Source organism: Canis lupus, chromosome 31 (assembly GCF_011100685.1).
Source record: "Canis lupus familiaris isolate Mischka breed German Shepherd chromosome 31, alternate assembly UU_Cfam_GSD_1.0, whole genome shotgun sequence".
Lineage (NCBI taxonomy): Eukaryota > Metazoa > Chordata > Mammalia > Carnivora > Canidae > Canis > Canis lupus.
The window spans coordinates 11,460,011-11,482,322 of NC_049252.1; the positions used below are offsets into that span (position 1 = coordinate 11,460,011).

The 22,312-nt window shown below is 35.1% G+C and overlaps 1 protein-coding gene across 1 annotated transcript in view; it reads right to left on the reverse strand.

Annotated features, from left to right (window-relative positions):
• Nucleotides 1–18,675, reverse strand: part of ROBO2 (roundabout guidance receptor 2) — a 1,638,467-nt gene extending 1,619,792 nt beyond the window's left edge. The window contains exon 1 of the mRNA XM_038581205.1: nt 18,471–18,675. The gene's annotated coding sequence lies outside the window, so the exon portion shown is untranslated. The remainder of the gene's footprint in view (nt 1–18,470) is intronic.
• Between the last annotated feature and the right edge of the window lie 3,637 nt (nt 18,676–22,312).

Consider the following 22,312-nt stretch of genomic DNA (forward strand, 5'->3'; position numbering starts at 1 on the left):
TGCAAATATCTTCTCCCATTCTGTAGGTTGTCTTTGAGTTTTGTTGACTGTATCCTTTGCTGTGCAAAAGCTTCTTATCTTGATGAAGTCCCAATAGTTCATTTTTGCTTTTGTTTCTTTTGCCTTCGTGGATGTATCTTGCAAGAAGTTACTGTGGCCGAGTTCAAAAAGGGTGTTGCCTGTGTTCTTCTCTAGGATTTTGATGGAATCTTGTCTCACATTTAGATCTTTCATCCATTTTGAGTTTATCTTTGTGTATGGTGAAAGAGAGTGGTCTAGTTTCATTCTTCTGCATGTGGATGTCCAATTTTCCCAGCACCATTTATAGTGAGACAGAACGTAAAGACTGCTAACTCTGGGAAACGAACTAGGGGTGATAGAAGGGGAGGGGGGCGGGGGGTGGGAGTGAATGGGTGACGGGCACTGGGGGTTATTCTGTATGTTAGTAAATTGAACACCAATAAAAAATAAATTAAAAAAAAAGAAAACAATATTTTTAAATGAATGTTCAACTGGGTATCATGGAATAGAGAGGGAAAACACAAATATGACCTTTAAGCTTCTAGCTTATTTACCTGAATGGTTGGCAGAGCCATTTCCTAGGACATGTTTTCTCTGAAGTATCCATATGCTGCCATCAAGTGAGGCACGGACTTACAGAGGTAAAATCTGGGACAAGCTCTAAAACTGGAAATTGCTAGCTCTTTAGTAGGGAAATGGTGTTTAGAGCTGAGAGAGTATGTATGTGTATAAAGAGCAGAGATTAGGATGGCACCCAAAGAAATATCAATATTTAGTAGTAATGAGTAGAGGAATAGAAACACATTGCCATATTAACAGTGGGGAAATGGACCTTAGGATATTTGCAAGGGAGTGCTACAGATGAACCATGACATCTGAACTCAAAACAGTGGAAAATGAAGACAGCAGAATACACAGGAATTGTAAAGGAACAACAAAAACTGTGGCCTAGGATAAATGTTAATGAAGATGAAGAACTGTAAGAATGAGAATACCTGAGCAAATAAGTTAAAAGAGGACTGATGTCCAGATGGTGGAATATTTGCCGTTAAGATCTTGATGGTACACACACTGGTATAGAAACAGTAGATTTGACCATGAAGTGGTAACTAAAGTGGAGAAAGGATAAAAAGCAATGGAGATAAGGACGTCAAGAAGTGGAGTGAACAGGAGACTTTGATGGTCGTTCCATCTGGATGCTGAAGTCATTGAAAATGGCAACAGGACTTAGCTGAAGAAGATTCCAAAAAAAGACCTAAAGCCTTAACTAAATGACAAGAGTGACCAGGAGATCTGTTGATATCAACAAGACAAAAAGAACATGATCAATATTTTCAAAGCATTTTTGTTTCAAAGGAACAGTATGACTTGCAACAGGGAAAGGAATTAGCAATATGAAAGTTATAATGAAGAACAAGAACAACTGCTGGACATAAGGCTTGTGGAGGGTGATAAAAAGACCAATCTCTATTTGTGAAGGCGACTGGGAAAGTTAGCCTATGGTGTCAACCAAGTTTCATTTTAAGAGAATTAAAAAGGCAATTTGAACTTAGCAACAATCACTTTTAACAGTTTTCAGTAGCTTAGTATACTACATAAAATCAAGATTTAACGCAAAGTTATAAATTCCAATGTCATAACATCTCAGAATTGTCCAAACCACATAATTCTGTTCCTCTCTATACTGTCCACTATCTTATTCAGTAAAGAGGGCACTAAAACACACACACACACACACACACACACGCACACAGAAACTCAAGTGTGCATGTCTCATTTAGCTGCATATGTCATTTTGAACTATATTCAAAGTAAACAAATCATACCATAACCTTCAATAATGGAGACTTTGAGGAATTAGAACATGGCTTTCTATAAAAGAAGTTAGCCTAAGTACAAGAAAACAGAAAAAAAAAGTCCCGCTTTGGAAGCCTACTTAGCTGAGTCATGCTTTGCCACCAGCAGGCACCAAAAAAAAGCAGTACAAGACTGGTAGAGCCCTTTAAAGGAAGTGGAAGACACCTATCTGTGAGGTTCAACTCTTAAATGCCTGGTCAAGATATAGCAACTGGATGAGAGTTCAAATTTTATAAAGATGAGCACTTGTTAAACTGAAAGATCTAAGAAGACATAGGAAGATACAGTGCCTATACCTTTGGATAGATAACTTTCTACAAAAATATCTTGCATCTTCCTATTGTTGTTTTTTCTTTAAAAGAGCTAACTTAGAAATAAAAACTATGAAATTAGAAAAAAGGCTATGAGATGTGTGTGGGTGAGTATGCATTTGCCAAAGATCATTCAGACTATCTTCTAACTATAGACTTCAAGCAAGACAAATATACAGCATTTTACTTCAGGGCAAGCTACAATAAGTGAAAAAAATAAGAATTTTTTAAATCAGTATTGAATATTTCCCATAGTTCTGAGCATCTAGAGTCCAAGTAATCAATCTCTTTGTTACATGTAGCCATCATGGCATTCCAGAAATTCCATAAGACACTTTTTCCGTTTAGATTTGGAAAAGAGAATGGGGGGAAAAATCCTTTGTTGTGCTCTGTATTCTATGCGCAACATAGATTTTGTGCTACATGCTAGTGTTAGATTGTGATTACCTATAACTCTATGTGAAAAGGTAGCTTAATGAGCAATAGTCTTGAAGTTAATAAGCCTGACACTGGTTGGCTCAGTTACTAATTGGGTAAGTGACCTTGTACTGTTATTTAACCTCTCTAAGATAAATTATTTATGGTGATAAATTGAAGAGGCTCAATTCCCTCCACAGGTGACAGTTATGTTGATTTCAGTCTATTTATATCCTGCTAAACTGCAAGTTGGACAACATAGAACTTTCTTTCTAGACTTCACAATTCCACAGGACCCCTTACACTTGTCTTTTCCAACCTCAAGAAATACAGAGGGCAGCCCTAGTGGCTCAGAGGCTTAGCACTATCTTCAGCCCAGGGTGTGATCCTGGAGACCCAGGATCGGGTCCTATGTCAGGCTCCCTGCGTGGAGCCTGCTTCTTCCCTCTGCCTGCTTCTCCTTCTGCCTGTATCTCTGCCTCTCTCTCTGTCTAATGAATAAATAAACAAAATCTTAAAAAAAAAAAAGGAAATACAAAGGAATAAAAAAGGACTCTTTTCCAATTTAGCAAGAACTATCTGAACTAAATGAATGTATATAATGTTCATTATTTTAATATATAAGATACATCCAAGCAGTTCCATGAAGTTCTAAGCTCATTAAAAGGCCTTGATATGGAATGTTGAGAGGATGGTCACCTCTCTTCATTCCCATCTTCCAGTTGCCTTCAATGCCTTGAAGTTGATTTGCAGTCAAAAATTAGAATCCTGAGAGAGCTAACCTAAATGAGGAATCAGGCTAATTTCTCAGTAAGAGTGTTCTAGAATAATAAATGCATTTCTGGTCAAAGCACTGGGATTCTGGAAATAACCATTTTCATAATGAGGCACAGGAACTGTGACTGTAAAAAGTTGGTATATGATATCTGCCAAGTTCAAATGAGCTTCATTTGAAGGGCCTTCTACTAGGGCCACGTATAATGACTCAAATTAGTGAACTTAAAAATTGTTTTAAAATGCTTGATGGAGACATTTCAAATTATGATCTGAGATTTATCACTCATACTTCTGCTGAATTCAATGTGCTACCAAGATTTAATCAGATTAATCAAATACCATAAACTGAAACATACTCTTCCTTACAATCATTTTAAGAACTTTTAAACAGCTCAAACCTAAAAGATATGCTTTTAGTAATAATTTACTGGAGTTCATAAGTTTTATTTAATGTAGTTGTTTAGAGATATTTTTAACAAAGTTATTTGTAAAATTAAGACAATTTTTTTAAGAAATATTCTGGAGGGAGTTACTTAACTTACTAAAGATAATTTCAATTTATGAATCCAATGCCATTAATCATAAGCTAAAGAAAATGTAATTGTAAAACTTCATGAGAAGTAATATTTGTTACAAAGTTGTATCATTTGTTCAATTGGATATACTCCATATTACTGGGAAATTTTAAGAATTTCATTTCTTGGTCAGCAAAGCCTTTATTCCCTGGATGAATATCATACTCCCCACAGATATAATGATCGACATATTTGTCAGATTTGTCTGCTGGTTTCATGTAAGCAGTTTACAAAAGATAAAGTAAATAAAATGTAAAGATGCACTGTTTAAAACTTTCATCAAAAAGAACATTCTTTCAGTTTTAAGAAAACATGACTGAGCTTTCTGACCTATTATCAAGTTAGAGATGTTGAGCAAATACAACCTTTCATAATCCTATTTTCTTTTAATCCTATTGTTCTGAAAAACTGTCAGGTATCATCAATTTTACAACTTTGCTTCTTCTCAGCAGCTTATCTATCACCCTTTTTTTTTAAAAAAAGATTTTATGTCATTATTCTGTGTGAGACACACAGAGAAAGGCAGAGACAGGAAGAGAGAAGCAGGCTTCATGAAGGGAGCCTGGTGTGGGACTTGATCCTGGCGCTCTGGGATCACTCTCTGAGCCAAAGGCAGATGCCCAACCGCTGAGCCATCCAGGCATCCACATCTAACACTTTTGTCACACTTTTCAACTGTTTCTACCACTGAACTAGGTGAATGTATTATTAGAATGGGTAGTAGAAATTGGATTATCAGTGGAATATATCCTATTTCCCCCTATTCTGGTCTTCAAATAACTCAAGCTCTCCTCACAACCCTAACTTTTATCAGGGGTACTAGTCCAAGTGACCCTGGATGATGATGGTACTCTTAAAGTAAAATTATTAATGATTTTACAATGCCAGAAAGATTATAGGATTATCCAATACAGCCTTGAATTCACCATCCAAGCCTCACATCATCAGAGGACATTTTTATGACTTTGCTAGCCTTCAAAACACACTTCTTTTTTAAGCCTACATATCATTTGTATACATAAACAAAACAGTTCATCTCTTTACATTCTCACTATTCTGAGATGATAAAGGACTTTCTTAAGAAAATTAATTCTCAATTCTTCCCTTAAATGTTCACTCAATTCTACAACAACCATCTATAGCAAAACAAAAAAAAAAATGTGGTTTAAATGTGTTAGTTTCTCCTTTTTAAGATTGTATTTATTCATTCGTTCATGAGAGACACAGAGAGAGAGGCAGAGACATAGGCAGAGGGAGAAGCAGGCTCCTTGTGGGGAGCCTGATGCAGAACTTGATCTCAGGACCCCAGGATCATGACTGGAGCCAAAGGCAGACATTCAACCACTGAGCCACCTAGATGTCCCTAAAGGTGTTAGTTTCTTATTGCTGCTATCACAAATTAACACAAACTCAGTGGCTTAAAACAACATAAATTTATTTTCTTATAGTTCTATAGGTCAGAAATCCAAAATGACTTTTACTGAGATAAAATCAAGTCATTTTCCAGGCTATGTTACTTCTAGAGGCTTTGGGGAGGGAATCATATGAGAAGTTGAATATATTCTGTCTCCAACCACAAAACTTATTACTCCAACCTCTTCTCTTCTTCAATCATCTCATCTCCTTCTAGCATGATCTTCTGTTCTCCCTTTTATAAGGTATTTTATGTTTATACTGAACCTACACAAATAATTAAAGATAATCTCTGCATTTTAAGGTCAGGTGATGCAAAACTTTAATTCTACCTGCAACCTTAACCACCCCTCCTTGCTATGTAATACAACATATTCACAGGTTCTGGGGATTGGGATGTAGACCTCTTTGTAAAGACATTATTCTATCTACCATACTAAACAACTGGGAAAAGGTAAAATTATGTATAATGCACTGCTAACTCTGGCAATGAAATATTATATTACATAAAAGTCTATCACAAATTATTTTTAAAAGTTTTAGCTACTAGATTATTGGTCAGTTGTGGTATATTCCAGAAAAATCTCATGTTCTTGATGTTAACCCATCACACAGAAATAAATGGTCTTATTAAAATTAAAAAGGAATATTCAAGGCAACTAGAGAATAGAAAAGGAACTATAGTTGCTATACCTCAAGAGGTCTGGTTTCTGAATATTATAACCCTAGCAATATGTGCACATATGCCAAATTCCTTTCCAACATACTCTGGATGCTAGTTCCCTATTTACCAAATACCTTTATTCTCATCACTACTTACCCAAAGTCCTATTTTCTTTAAAGCTTATCTTCATTAACATTTTTCCTCCTTCCCCCCCCACTCTTATTTTTCTTTCCTGAACTTGATTTCATTTCTTATGTACTCCATATGTTCTCATACTTGATTATGCTCTGCTTTACAAGATTCTCTCATTTTAGGCATGCACCCCACAACACACACACACACGCACATATACACACAAGACGCTTTGTCTGCGTGACTTACCACTTTAGTACACAATGGTAACATCTCCTGCTCAGGCTCTGTCACCAGACTGAAATGCAGTATTTTTCAACCTGTAGTCTAACTTAAACTTCATGATCGAGTAAAGCCCCTATTTGAAGGAATAGTGGGATTTCTGCCCCTCAAAGTCTGGGTAATGCACAGAAACACATTTGGGAGCATAATTGACTTTTATGTACAGAAGCCAGATGCATTTCATGCCTATGTGTGCTTAGGGAAACAAGTGCATCTCATATATCACAATAAGCATCTGTTCCACTAAATTCCACTGCCGGATACTCATCATACTTAGGCAACAAAACACTTAAGGAAATAAAAGCTCTTTCCAATAAAAAAATAAATAAAAAATAAAAAATAAAGTACATCAGAAAGCTTTGTTTAAAAAAAAAAAGTCTTCCTCTACCAGTTAAGTCAAATAGAAACTACTAAAAACAATAAAATAATAATTGAAATATAGTTTCTGATGAGGAATCTTGGCCCCTACCCTGTAGAATTTAGAAAAAATGATATGTGAGTTTATATTTGAAAGGCTGCTTTCAACAGCAAAGAGTATGCTCTGATATATACTGAATATACTTTGATATACATACTTCTGAAATATATGAATATACTTTGGAAAATGCAGACATTTTAAAAAACTAATAGAAAACAAACTATATGAATATGAACCTGTTTAAACTTTTACAGACAATTTTATAGCTTTATTTACAGAGTTAATAAATTCATGCTACAATTTTGTTAAAATATCACAAATACCTCTATATAAATAATTTCCTCTATTTTTTTAATTTTATTAGCAATACAGATTCTAATACATTTAGTGTTCATATCAATCTCAACATTTTCTGCCAAAGTACTTTGTCCTTTTTTCTATTGGACCATTCTTATTGATTTATTGAACTATTTATATGCCAAATATGTCAAATGAATTGCAAATACTTTTTCCTGATTTGGCAGTATCTTTTTCTACCAACTCAGGGTATCATTTGAAATACTGAAGTTTTCTACTTTAACAAAGTCCAAGCCATCAATCTCTATGAGTTTCTGTCTTTAGTTGGGCTGTACTTAAGAAAGTTAATTTAGCCCTAATATTACAAATAATATCTGCTTATAGATTTTTTCTTTATATTTTGAGGAGTTTACTGAATGCCTATTGTGAAACTAATTCTTATGAATGGCGTATTATAACTTTTAGCAACTATTTAAAAACAATACTTGATCATTATTTTATGAATAATTTATCATTTTCCCATTGATCTGAAAGATCGTCTTTATAATATAGCAGATTTTAAGTTTATTGAAATTATGTAACATTACGTAATTATTAAATAACATAAATTCAAGTTTAATTTTATATTTACTCCTTCACCATTATCCCCTGAAGGAATGGATGGAGGAATTGCGTTCTTATGGTTTCAGTGTGCAATAACATGGTTTTAATGACATTTGAACAACACAGAAACTTTATTTTCTGGTTCTGAATTGTGTTTCAGATTGACCAATCTGTCCTGCAATTTGCCTTTGATGGTGGAGACTGAAATCTGTGATAGCTACATTTCTATTATTTAAAATTGTGTCAGGGACTAGGTAGGTGCTCCAAAAACATCTGTTTAATGATTAGACTGATAGATATCTGGTTTTCTATTGCAGTAGTGCTACCATACCCTCAACAATTACCTGGTTTTTCTCTGTCAAAAATAAAACGTTCATGACAGTTTTGCATGTGTCCATGTGCATGTACATGGACTCTTTACAGAGACACACTGCTTTCCAAATACCACCAAAGATTATAATATATTTGTTCATTCTAAAGGTCTGGTCACAAAGAAAATAACAACAGAAAGCCATAAATGTGAGCCTGGAAAGAACAGAATACGGAAGATGAAATTAACAAATAGAACTTTCTCCTTTTTCAATTTGTTGCTAATGAAGTGAGAAAAGTAATGAATGTAAAAATGAAAGTACACTGTTACATATATGTCACATGCACTCATTTTCATAATGAATACATATATACAGATAAGTATGAATCTATGGGCTAAATGGTATGCCATCTGTTTTGTATTTATAATACACATATATGTACATATATATACAACAAATATGAATGATTTGCATAAAATTTCCATTTTGTTCTTTTCCTCAGCTAAAAACTAAAAAGCATTTAAATCAAAACCAGTTAATTTAGAAATGTTTTTAACAAGTATCTCCTATTAGTCTTCATTTTTATGACTCCTACGTTGTCATTTTATGTCAACTTTGCCATAATTTATACATATTTGAAAGTCACCTTAAGAAATTAATCTTTAAAAAAAGAGATTAATCTTTTTGCTAAGATCTCTAAAACTCAATATATGTATGTGCACAAATACTTAACATAGGGAGGTCAATTGCAAAAATAGGTATACATATATCAAAAAAGGGTGCCTGGATAGCACAGTCGGTTGGGCAGTTGACTCTTGGCTCAGGTCGTGATCTCGAGGTCATAAGATCCAGCCCTACATTGGTCTCAGCATAAAGACTGCTTGAGTTTCTCTCTTCCTTTCCTCTGCCCACCCCCCAAACTGTCTCTAAAATAAATAAATAAATCTTTAAAAAAAAAAGAGAATTTCACTCAGAATTTTAACTATATATTTTGTTCTGTTAATAAAATCAACATATTATATAGCTGGGTAATAAACATGTTTGTTTTCATTGGCTTGCTTCCTTCTGAACTGCCATATTCATATAATACCTTGACAATTTGATACTTCATCACAGTAAGCATAGTGATCAAAAAAATTAAATCAGTGAGTTGAAAGACAATATATTTTTTGATGAACTTAATAAGTTAAAGTTGTCAGTCAGTGGTACAGCAAGGCGAAAAAGTATGAAAATCAAAGTTCTCAAGGCCAGTGAGTAACAATAAGGATGCTGTATACTGTGCATCAGTCACCATCACCATAAATCTGTGATGCCCATATTGCCAAATATTTCACATACAGCCTTAATGGTGATTAATATATGTGCCAAAGTAACTGAAACTGAAATGAGATTTTGCAGAAAAAGTGATATTTAAAAGCATTTTGAAAATTTATCATTTTTACTTCTGGAAAAAACACACTTGTCAATGTTATCTATACAAATCTTGATTTTATTTACCTAGTATTTAGCAAATAGAGTTTTAGTGAAAATGTTCAGATTTGTAGAATTCAGTGCATGAAACTGCTAAGTGATTATAAAAGAAATCTACAACAAATCCTGATTCTATAAATTTGCCAGTTGTGGCAGCAAAATGTAACTTACAGTGAATGTCATTATCTTCCCCATAATCCTTAGTAGCATGTGCCATTCTTCTCTTTAGATAATTGATGTATGTGATCCAGAGGTTTGCGCACATGCTATCTCAGCACACACCCTCTAGCCTTGCCTCCCAATCAAACTGCATCTTAAAAGCCTTTCGATGTAGGAGTTCTAGAGCCATCGCTAAAAATACATACTTGTTACAGGTATTGAAATGCATCCCTTCAAAAATTCAGAACACACTATACTGAAAAAAATGGATCTAATTTTTTAAAATTGCTTTACAACACTGTGAACTCTATAAAATAAATCATGCTGGGGTTAGACAACTTTCTTCATTTTAGCCTTTCTCATCTGTTTTCTCATTACTTTTTTTTTCCATGTAGTCACAGTTAACAATAGATTCATTGTTAAATTTCACTAATTGATTACTCCACAAAGTAAATTATTTCAACCATATTTCTGATGCTTCCTCTACTGCTCTGGTCCTATATAATCCTGTATTTTTTAATGAGTCAGCTTTTGATTTAAAAAAAACTCTCACATTTATTCTTGAAAAAGCCATTACTCCTTATAATGTTTATAATGGCAAACATCCGCTAGGTCTTGTGATCTACCTAGAGAAAATATTAATCATATTACTTCAGTATCAGTCAATAATAAGAACTATGTCATTTACTATCCTCAAATTCAGTGCTATGGATAATAAGTTTCAACCCAGAGACAGTTGGTTGCATGAGCAACAAGAGGAAGACAACCAGCAGTCTTATACCCACACTGGGACATGTCCACACATACTTGCTTCCACAGCCAAAGTAATACCATATGTCCTCAGTGATGTGAGTGGGCAAAAGTAACAGTTGGCCTGCTAAAGAGAGCCATATGTACAGGCAGCCTATCACACCATTCTTTTTACTTATGGCTGCTGAAAGCTGAGTTGAAGTTCTTGCTCTCATGAATAGCATGGCTGGAGATGCCCCCTCCATAGTAGAAAAACACCATTTATTGTGCAACTACTATATATCTGGACATGAAAGCAAAAATATGCTTGTACATTACTCTTCTTCTTATAAAGAAATACTTACACATCAATAAAGTTCCTTCTCTCAATCTCATCTTCCCTCACTAAAATATTTTGTATTTATGTGCAAAGGGACAAATACACAGTATTTTATCAAAAATGAAAATTCATAATCATCCTTGTCCAATTGCATGTTATACAACTTTTATTTGTAGCTGGATAGTCAGAAAATTATTTTGTTTGACATGAAAAATGTTAAAGAAAATTAGAAATATTTAAAAACTTAAGAGTATTTAAATCAGTTATGGAAAGCAAAAAGATAGCAATAAGCAAAACTGCATTCCACACACATTACAAGGTAAAAGAAAAAGTGGATTTTGAATGATTATAACAGCTTTGTACCTTAGCAAGGGCTTCTCTGGAATCTCCACAATTGCAAAGACAATTCAGCTATTGTACCAATAATAAAATTTATAGTTTTAAGGTCATTCTTAATACTGTGATCAGATAAGATAATTTACTTTTCTCCTAATGGCTTCTTTTTGACAAATGAGAGAGCTTTTAGGAAGGACAATGCTCCCTGCACAACAACCAGTAAAGCATGTCACATTCATTTACAATATAATTTTAAGAAAAATGAAGGACAAACTTGTGAGACAGTAAGAATTCATTTGCATTAAATTAATTTGAGCAGGGCATTTCTTGTTCCCTTTGGCAACAATATAGGGAAGGAAATTAATCCATCTTATTCAAAAGTTCTCTTTTGGATTTCAGAAAGATTTGAAAAGCTGACATGACCATCATTAAACTTCTCCTGGAAGTCTACAAATCGTGTATATAACTCATGAAAAAATATTCACAATGAATATTTGTGAAAAGCACCAGTTATTATGGAACTACTAAATGGCATCCACTTGAATATGCCCTGAAAAGTTTTAAAAGGGCTCCAAGCTTTCTGTGGTTTCTTCCATTGATTTGGCTTTATAAATAAGAGCTAACTTCATAAATAAGAACTATCATATATACTTCTCTATGTAACTTAAAGTTAAGTCATCAGATGTTGGATTTGACAGATAATAGGTTTAATTAATATTTTTGACCCTAGAAATACAAATGATTTCACTTACACTTTACTAAAATTAGAGCTAATGAATTCAAGGGATCAGTATCTTTTGTTGGAAAATTACCCATCAATATCTTCTAATAGTTCTAAAAATCCCCAAATTTATATTTTCTCCCACAAGGAAGCAAGCACATTAATTTCAGGGTCCCAAAGCACACGAATATTACTACCATTTATGTTAAGCTGAATAATGCTCCTGAAGACATTCTCCCCCTAATCCCCACATCCTGTGGATGTATTACCTTACCCAGTTAAAGGGACTTTGAAGATGTTATTGAATTAAGAATATTGAGATAGAGGCCCTGGATGATCCAGTGAGCCTAGTGTAATCACAAAAGTCCTTGAAAGAAGGATGGAAGGGTTAGAGGAAGTTAAAGGAAAGGGCAATGTAGAGACAGAGAGGATAGGAGCAATGCACCTTGAAAATGGAGGAACAGAAGGTGGGAGCACCTGGGTAGCTCAGTCAGTTAAGTATCTGCCTTTGGCTCAGGTCAAGATCCTGGGGGTCCTGGGATCCAGTCCCACATTGGGCTTCCTGCTCAGTGGGGAGCCCTCTTCTCCCTCTCCCTCTGCCTGCTGCTCACCCTGCTTGTGTTCTCTCTTTCTCTGTCAAATAAATAAATAAAATATTTTTAAAAAAGAAAAGAAGGGGATCCCTGGGTGGCGCAGCGGTTTGGCACCTGCCTTTGGCCCAGGGCGCGATCCTGGAGACCCGGGATCGAATCCCACGTCTGGCTCCCGGTGCATGGAGCCTGCTTCTCCCTCTGCCTGTGTCTCTGCATCTCTCTCTCTCTGTGTGTGTGACTATCATAAATAAATAAAAAAATTTTAAAAAAAAGAAAAGAAAAAAGAAATGGAGGAAGGGGCATTAAGCCAATGAATTCAGATGGCCACTAAAGGCAAAAAAAGGCAAGAAAATAGATTCTCCCCTCAGAGCGTCCAGAAGGAATCAGCCTTGCAGACATCTTGAGTTTAGCCCAGTGAAACTGGTTTTAGAATTCCAAACTCCAATACTGTAAGACAATAAATTGCTGTTGTTTAAGCCATTAAGTTTGCAGTAATTTATTAGAGCAGCCATAGGAAACTAAGATACCATTATAATAAGCCAAAGAAAGAAAATGAAATAGCGATGAACTTGAAAGTCCTAGGGGGAAAAAATGGGGTGTTAAAAAGAGGATTTATCTTGATAACTATATATGCTACTTGTTTACCCCTAAGCTATGTTATTAATATGATCCTAAACATCCAATCAATATGAACACCAGTATGTCTACTTTAGAGATGAAAATTTTCTCTTTACTCTTCAAGATAGTCTTGAACAACCCTTTATGTGATAGAACAAACATCTTCATGTAGGAATCTTCCTGTTTAGCGGAGAAGTTATATCTGAAATTAAATCCTATTAAGTCAATCTTGGGACAATATGTAGAATATTCAAATATTACCTATCAAGAACACCACTAGGACTGTTTGTGATGCTACCTTCACCAACAGTATCAAAGTTTATTTGAAAGATTTTCAAAGCAATACTAAAAAATCATGTCCATTTTTTCCTCTTGTTAAAGATAAATTATTGCCCAACTGTACATTATATTTATGTTAATTGGATTAAGTCCAGTCATAAATTATGTACCACAAACAGGAAAGTCTTACTTATTGCTAACAAAATGACAGTACTAAACTGTCAACGATAGGAGGAAGTCATGTTTAGTGGAATAAATATGTCCCTTTTCTTTTTTTTATAATAAATTTATTTTTTATTGGTATTCAATTTACCAACATACAGAATAACACCCAGTGCTCATCCCGTCAAGTGCCCCCCTCAGTGCCCGTCACCCATTCACCCCATATGTCCCTTTTCTTATCAAAACTTGTTCTGAGATCTAGCTTGCTTCCTCTCACAAGCTTAAGTACAATAAAACTTGTGAGAACTCTCCTACTTTTCTAGAGTTTAATCAGAAGAAAAGTAGGAGACGTGAATGTTTCGTGCAAGATTGACATTGACTCTGAGGAGGGGAATCAAAAATTTGGAAATAAAATGTGGAGTATCTCCATAGTAGTATATAAGAAGACAAGAAAAAAATACATATTGTCTCTCATGTGCCAATAAGTCCTTTATATAAATGATTTTATCGAATTTTTAACGTGCTAGAAATTCTTCAAAACAGGCAATTTTTTCACAATTTATAAAGAAAAGATCACAAAAAGGATCTTGATCAATGCCACACAGCTAATAAAAGGTAGAAGTAGGGTGAATATAACAAGCAAGAATAAAATAGCAGTCTCGCCCACTTGGACTTGAGACTACGCAAAGAGGCAAAACATAAACAAAGAACCTATAAATTAGATACTAGTAATCTCCCCATTTCATAAAAGAAGCATCTGAGGTTAAGAGAGCCTACACCATTTGTTTCAAGTTCATACATTATATATATTATAATCATTATAAGCCAAAAGACAATTTCAAACCCAGATTTGCAAGACACTTTATTACTTCAAGATGCATGTGCATTATTTCCGGGATAAACTGTGATAATTTTTGTTACTTCTTAGTGAGTGTCCAATAATAAGAGTGCTACAATTTAACCTTATTTTTATTTACTTTGAGAATTACTGAACGCCTTCACTTGTCTTTTGCAATTTCACTACTCATTCACATTACAGTTACCCATGAAAAATGAAGTTCAACATCTGCATCCTTTTTAGTTGCAAATTCTGGAGCTCAAGTAATACACAGTACATCACACTAAACTGCTAGTGTTGTTTGGAATGAAAAAAGGAGAATTTTTAACTCAGGAAAAATAATTGGATTGTTCATTCTTTTATCTCCATTATAGTTCACTAAATGTGTATTTGTATTAAAAAGTGTAATTTTCAATAACTCTTCCTATGCTTAAATAATGCATTTAAAGAACTGATTCAACAAATCAGAAAAATTCATGAATTATGCAAGGCAAAATTTTTGTTTGGTGACTTCTGCTTTTTTTTTCCTTATCATGTAGCCCATTTTAAGAATCACAAATTTGTCTTAAAGTCAACCTTCTAGCTTTCTCCCAGTTCCTCTACTTTCTCTTAGTTTCTCTTATGTGGTGAATAAAATGTGTTTATCCAAAGCTATCTTAAAACAATCCAGTGAAAACTGTAGTTGTCAATCATATCCACTGTTCATACATCTCCATATTTTTCTGCAGTAAATCTCTTCTATTACTCCCTATGCTATCAAGTGTCACTACAAAAGGAGATAAGGAATGAATCTCATAATGTAAGACTTAAAATGTTCATTCCTCTCGTTAGTATCTCATACCCACTCTGAACTATTCATGTAGCAACTAAGCAGCTACTCAATAAGCAACTAAGTGAACATGGCACTTTTAGAAAAGCAAAGTCCAAAATTCAATTCATTCCTCTGCAAATTTTTATCCAAGAAAGCATGACCCAATGGGCATCCTCTATGTGAAAAAAGGAACTCACTTTCATCAATGAATGTTCATGATACTCCTGTAGTAAGAATTGTTACTGTTCCACCTATATGGGCTAAGCACTCACTATTCTCATTCACACAGGTCAGACAACATCCAGGCCTAAGCAGTGACTCTGCCACTGGCAGGGGCGGGGGTTAATCACCAGGGCTGTCTTCAGCCTGTCCAGGGTTGTCTGGAAATTCTAGGGCAGTAATGTCCCCAGTTCCTGAAGCAGCCCTTAATCAATGATGCAAATCACTTTTGTCCAGAATGTTTGTAGATAAAGATGTATAATGGTCCTCATTCTCTCATGAGGAAGAAAATGATATATCCTTTCTTATCTTCCTCTCTCCCTCCTTCCACACTCAGCTAACCATCTATCTGGAAGAATTGCACAGGAAGAAAAATAAGGCTTTGGTCAGCACTCTCAAGTGGACACCTTCTCTGAGACGTTAAACAATGATGAGCTTCACACATACTCTGCTTGAGTTACTTTATAGGATCTGAAAGATTTTGAGAAAAATCATTACAAGTCATCCTTTTAATACCAGGCCCCAAAGGGAATTGTTTAGATGGTTAAGAGCTGTAGAATTTATTATCTTGATTCATTCAAGAATACTTGAGCCATGAGTGTATATGGAATCCTGCAATCAGATGCAAAGTTAGTATACTAACTAACATATACTTAGTTCCCATATGTAAATATATATATCAGGTCTATCACAGGAAAAAAAAAAAAAAAAAAAAAAAAAACAGGTTCAAAGTGTATGAGACTCCAAGAAGTATTTACTGCTCTTGCTCACCTTCTTCCCATACTCCTAAAGGCTCTACTGAGCACTGATACACACACATATGCATCTTCCTGCAAACAATCACAAATTGTCCTTGTAACTCAAATGGCTTTTTAAAAACTTAAGTAGAACAGATTATTACCACTTAAGAATTAAAGTGAATAACAAAGCTGAAACAAATTTAAAAGTTCTTTTTCCTTTCTGTCTCTCTCTCTCAAGACTTAAAATGAGGGTCACTTTGAATCAGTCCGTATCAGACAAAGCACCCATGGCATATATAAAGTTTAAATAATTTTTTATGAATGTGGTCATGTATCAAAAAATAAAATTGTTCAGTTTCTAACTTCCTCTTCTCATAAATCCTGTTTAGGCATACACTACCTGCCAATGTTCAAGGAATCTTAAAGACTATTCACTGTAAAGTCTGGCAGTTTACTCTGAAAGCAAATTGTAACTGTGTTTCAAGTTCACACTAAGCAATTTTAAAATGCATCTGAATGTCCACTGTCTTCTATCTTGATTATTAGATGTAAATTATTCCAAGAATACTCTTAGTAAATATTGACTCTGCCTTTCAAATCCACTCTTATAAAGGAGGACACAAGGTCAACTGTTAGGTGTTTAGGAGTTATTTGAAAGTGAGGAGCATATAACTCTGCACAATCACATTTTCTTTTATGTACATGAATGAAACCAGTTTTAACAAGTAACCAGGAAAAAATAATCAATATCTTAGATATTTTTACATAGGCATATTCATGTATCACTACTGTAATAGTTTCAAATAAAAGCAACTGTGCACTTTTTGGGAAAAGAATTGAAGTTAAATAGCCTCGGCTTAAATTTCTAGTTTATTACATAACAATTTTAGAGAAATAATTTTAATCCCTCCATATGATAGTCTTTTCACATTAAAAGTGGAAGTAATATTACTGATCTTTCTAAACTTCTGTAAGAAATTAGAAATGGAAGAGCTGAGAAAGAACAAGGCTCATTTTGTAGACAGGAAGGATTTGTTGAATCCAAACTGAAGTTAAAAGGAAAAGAAAAGTAAAATATTCCACCTTAATTGCTAAAACTGTAGATGCATATATCTCAATTTGAAAAGCCTAAGTAAGATATCTTAAGCATAAAATGACACTGGACCCTTATAGAGAATTTAGTTAATATTTGAAAGATATATAAATTTCATTCCTCAATTTCAGTTCTGATATTTATTTTTAAACTCATAATTTTATACTTGACTATTATTAAAATTCATGGTAGCCCATATAGTCATATGCCCACCAGTTCTACTGAAAAGTATCCAGCAAGGCCCATGAAGTAAATATTTAATCCAAACACAAAAATAGCTAACCCAACCACCTAAAAGCAAAACATTAAAATAAAAAATTCTTATGGCCATGATGATTAAAAGTTAGTGCTACTAGCAAGAAAGCAATCTCTAAACTAAATAAACTTGTAATACACCTTAGGAATTTTGCCTTACACCCACAAACACACGTTAGACACACATACACACACACAAAGAAAATGTGAAAATATTAAATTAAGGAAGTTCTGTGGGAAATGTCCATAATTTCATTCCCAGAATTTCTTCAATCGCTTTCCCTAAAGTCCTTTCAGGAAAATAAAGTTGTTCTTCTCTTATTGTGAACTCATCACTTTTCCCATAGCATTTGCAAAATGAGAAATATATTTCCTGTCAGATACTTAAAAGTTGTGCTGTTAAAAAATTATTGGTAATAATTTTGGAACAAAGGTTTTTAAACTAAATTGTCATCACATTTCAGAGCCTGTCTAGAGAGCCTGAAGTTCTCTGTCTTTTAATAAGCTTGTGACGAGTACTGAGCAAAAGAACCTCCCATTCCTCAGAGAGCTACCCTCTGGTAAATCAGGTGAAAGAAACACCGCTCCCCATTTAGAGAGCAAGGTTGACTTGTCCCAGCAGATATTAGGACCCCCTACTTCCACACCTTTCCGATCCTTGGACTGGAGTTGTAAAATTGGGCAGAAGCCAAGGGGAAGGAGGAACAGAAGGACAAAGTGGGTAGCCAGAAAAACAAATGACCCTCTCAAAAGCTTGCATATAAACACATATAACGCATGCAATTGGGGACATTTCCTAAAATCCAGTCACTTCAGCTGAATTCCATCCGAATCCCCTCATCCTTGCAGTGAAGATCGCAACTGCCCACCGCCCATCCGCCCACCCTCAGCATTCGCAGCCTCGCCAAAACCAGTCAGTCATGACTTTGGGTAATTTGTAAAGCCAGCAGTGTTTGGGGAGCTGAACAAGCTCGCCAATTCCAGCGTCTAGTTCGAGACCCTCTCAGTACAGCTCACTGCCTAACTCACCTGGAGTCAGGTCTAGACGGCAGCCTCCGCCCAGAGGGACCGGGAAGCAGCCCTGAGAAGCTCAGCAGAGTCCGCCTGAATAATGGAAGCAGTGCAGCTGAGCAGCTCCCCCCGGACCTGCTGCTCTAGCAGCTCCCAGATTTCTTCCACTCCCCACCGGAGCTGTCCTTCCTTTCTCCTCCTCCTCCCCGCCTGCCGCTACTGCACTCCCTCCTCCTGGCGGTGGCGCAGAGAGGAGTCCTCCCAGCCTCCCTCCTCCAAGCGCACGAGCTGTCCGTGGTGCTGATGAAGAGGCTCCGGGCCCCTCCCGGGCAGGCGGGGCGCGCAAGTCCCCTCCTGAGACGCTGGAGTCCCAAGAGCAGGGCTGCAGATTTGCCTCGCGAAGCCAGCGGAGAAATGGGCTGGAAGAGGCGACCAGCTGTGCCCTGCTAGCATCTAACACCCCCTTGTCAGTGTAATCAATACCCTCAGACTTACTCCTAAATGTCTCCAGTAATTCACAGGTGCCAAAAAGTAAAAGAAAAAAAGAAAGAAGAAAAGAAAGAAAGAAAGAAAGAAAGAAAGAAAGAAAGAAAGAAAGAAAGAAAGAAAGAAAGAAAGAAAGAAAGAAAGAAAGAAAGAAAGAAAGAAAGAAAGAAAGAAAGAAAGAAAGAAAAGAAAGAAAGAAAGAAAAAAGGATTTGAGAACATATTTGTATTAACATTATTCTCTATACAGAGACAATAACTTGGCTAGATTCTAAGACTAAGAAGTGTAAAAAGTGGTATAAGATTCAGTGTGGTTATTCTGACATATTTGGGGTGTACTTAGGGCTCTTTAATCGGAACTAGTAATCTCCTAGTCATGACAACACAGATCCCTAAGGGAAGTCAAGGGTTACATATTAAATGCCAGGCTCTTTGTTTAATAGCCTCCTTTTCCCCCTTGATTAATCTTTACCACAATTCTATAAAGCAGTATTAGCAACTCTATTTTATAGTTTAAGAAGTAGAGACGGAGTAACTTGCTCAAGGTCACAGAGATACTATGTTTCTGAACCTAAATAACAACTGAAATCTGTATATCCCACAATCTATACCTTGTGTACAATGTCTCACCACATCTTTAATACTGTGCAAGGGAACCAATAAAGATAAAAGAACTATCAACAAATATACATCAGGAGCCTAATGAATATCTTCAATCACAGTGTGAGACTTATCAATAGTCAAACAATCCAAGAAACAACAGTTCAAATGCATGTTCACCGCGTGATTACTTATAAAATAACAATACTCAGAATTAGAAAAGGTAAATACTGTTTAAAATCTTCAGAATCAATTGTCATCCACATGTGAGTTGAATTTTCCACCCTGAAAAAGAGAGGTCAAATATTGGCTCTCCCAAGAAGCTTATAATGGAAGGGAAAAAGTCCTAGTAAACCAACAACACACTTGTTTCCCATTTAGAATGCACACTACACAAATGCTTAATATTCTTTTTAATTTTCAGTAGGCATTTATTTCAAAAACTTTATATGATAAAAATCTAGCTTCCAGCATATTAGATAGCATTGACAGTTAAATTTACTTGAACCTATATAAATATAGTGTTAATAAAGTAAGTAATTCAATTGATTTCTTTACTAATATGTCATGATGTACTTCTTCCTCAGGCAAATGATAAGAATTCCTCCTATGGTATGAAATACTACAAGTTCTATATTTATCTTGGTAGAGATAGAAGTATTAAGAAGTACAGTCAGATTTCTTATAACCTAATCTAGCCTGATTATTCATCCTATGTTTCATTCCAGAAATTATTCAATGAGGGCTTTATTTCTCCTATTCTCAAGGAAATGTAGGGGTAAAAGAGAAATCATTGGTTCATGGGAGGTGAGAAATCTTAAAGCAACTATATATCAACACTAACCACTAATTAACTAAGAATTAATCTTGCTCATAAATAATCACAAGAGACTATAATCAAAGTATGACTAACTGCATTCTATGTTTTTAATCATTATTCCTTCTAATTGAACATACACTTCAATGTACACTTGAATATATACTTATATTTTTAATCCTATCTGAATATTTACTCATATTGGCATAATATCATATCTACCCTTAAATACTCAGTGTACATGTACCCAGAAAATCTTTCTGAATTGTCTGACAAGTATAATTCTTCATTCAGATGTTAACAACATGTTATTTGTTCTTTCTTTGCAATGCTTATCCTCAATTTTTTATAGTTCTGTCCAACTATAAACTTTTTTATCAATCTCATTACATAACTTTTTTTAAAAAATGTGTTGAACAGATTTATACTAAATTTTCATATACTTACAAAGGCCTAATTATTTCTCCTTAAAATTTTATGTGTATATGTTTCATATGTTCCACCAGACAATAAGCTTCTAAAGGAGAAAGATTTTGTCTGAATATTATTTTTTCATACATTGTCAATCTTAAGCTCTGCACCAGAGATGGGCCTAAAGAATTTGTTTAAACTTGATTTACTCTTTCCTTCATTTCTTCAAAAAAAAAACATGTGTGCCTGTGCTAACTCTTTTTAAACCCTCTGCAAGATATGGAGTACACAAAGATGTTCAAACTTGATATGGCCCTTGACTGTATGGAGTTTACAGTGTAATAATGGAATAACAATCATACATTCTTGCTGAATAAATGAAAAGTCTATCTGAACTTATTGGCTAAGACCATAACATGAAAGCAAAACAGCTGCCTGACTGAAAACACTAAAAGGAACTCTCAAGAGGGTCTCTGTTGAAATAGTACATCTCATTATGGAAATAATGAGAACAATTAGTAACTGTGTATATGACAGCACACATACATCTTTGTGGTTTCTGACCTTTTAGCTTCCTCAAAGGCAAGACCACAAACCTTTCAACATCGTGAACAGTATTAATCTGAGCAGAGAATATGACACTTTCACATACTTCATTCTATTTTTCCCTAAAGTGATTCTTATTTTTGGCTGAGTCTAATGCATTTTCTGGTGAAAATGTTTGTACCAAACAACTATCTGGTGAAGTTTTCTTACCATGAGCCATCCTCATACTCTAGTTCATTTCTGGAATGCCTGTTTGCCTTTAGTTTATGATAAAATCCCTTAGGTACTTTTACTGGTGACAGCACATAGTAAGACGTGTCCATATTTGATTGGATTTCAGCTTGCAAGTATTCACTTTTATATCAGAAAAAAAGAAGAGGAAACAAGGGAGAATATGCTTGGAAGAATATCCAAGGGGCTGTCATAGAATCTCAGATCAGGATCTCTGAAATATTAGAGACAGGACTGACAGTCAAGGCCCTAGAATGACTAAAGCAGCTCATATCTGGTCATTTTTTATGACCAAAATTGTCTAAAATGTTTTTAATTTTTTTCTATTTTATCAATTTTTATCAATTTTATTTGTGTACAAGTGTTCGTGAAGTGGTGTTAGAAAAGGAAATAGAGGGGATCCCTGGGTGACTCAGTGGTTTAGTGCCTGCCTTTGGCCCAGGGCGTGATCCTGGAGTCCTGGGATCAAGTCCCGCATAAGGCTCCCTGCATGGAGCCTGCTTTTCCCTCTGCCTGTGTCTCTGCCTCTGTCTCTCTCTCTCTGTGTCTCTCATGAATAAATAAATAAAATCTTAAAAAAAAAAAAGGAAAGGGAATAGAAATAAGTAAGCAGGGCATCTGAGTGGCTCAGTCAGTTAAGCATCTGACTCTTGACTTCAGCTCAGATCATGATGTAACAGTTGTGGGATCCAGCCCTGTGTGGAGCTCTGCTCCAGGTGTGGAGCCTACTTAAGATTCTCTCTCCCTCTCCCTCTGCCCTTTCTCTCTCT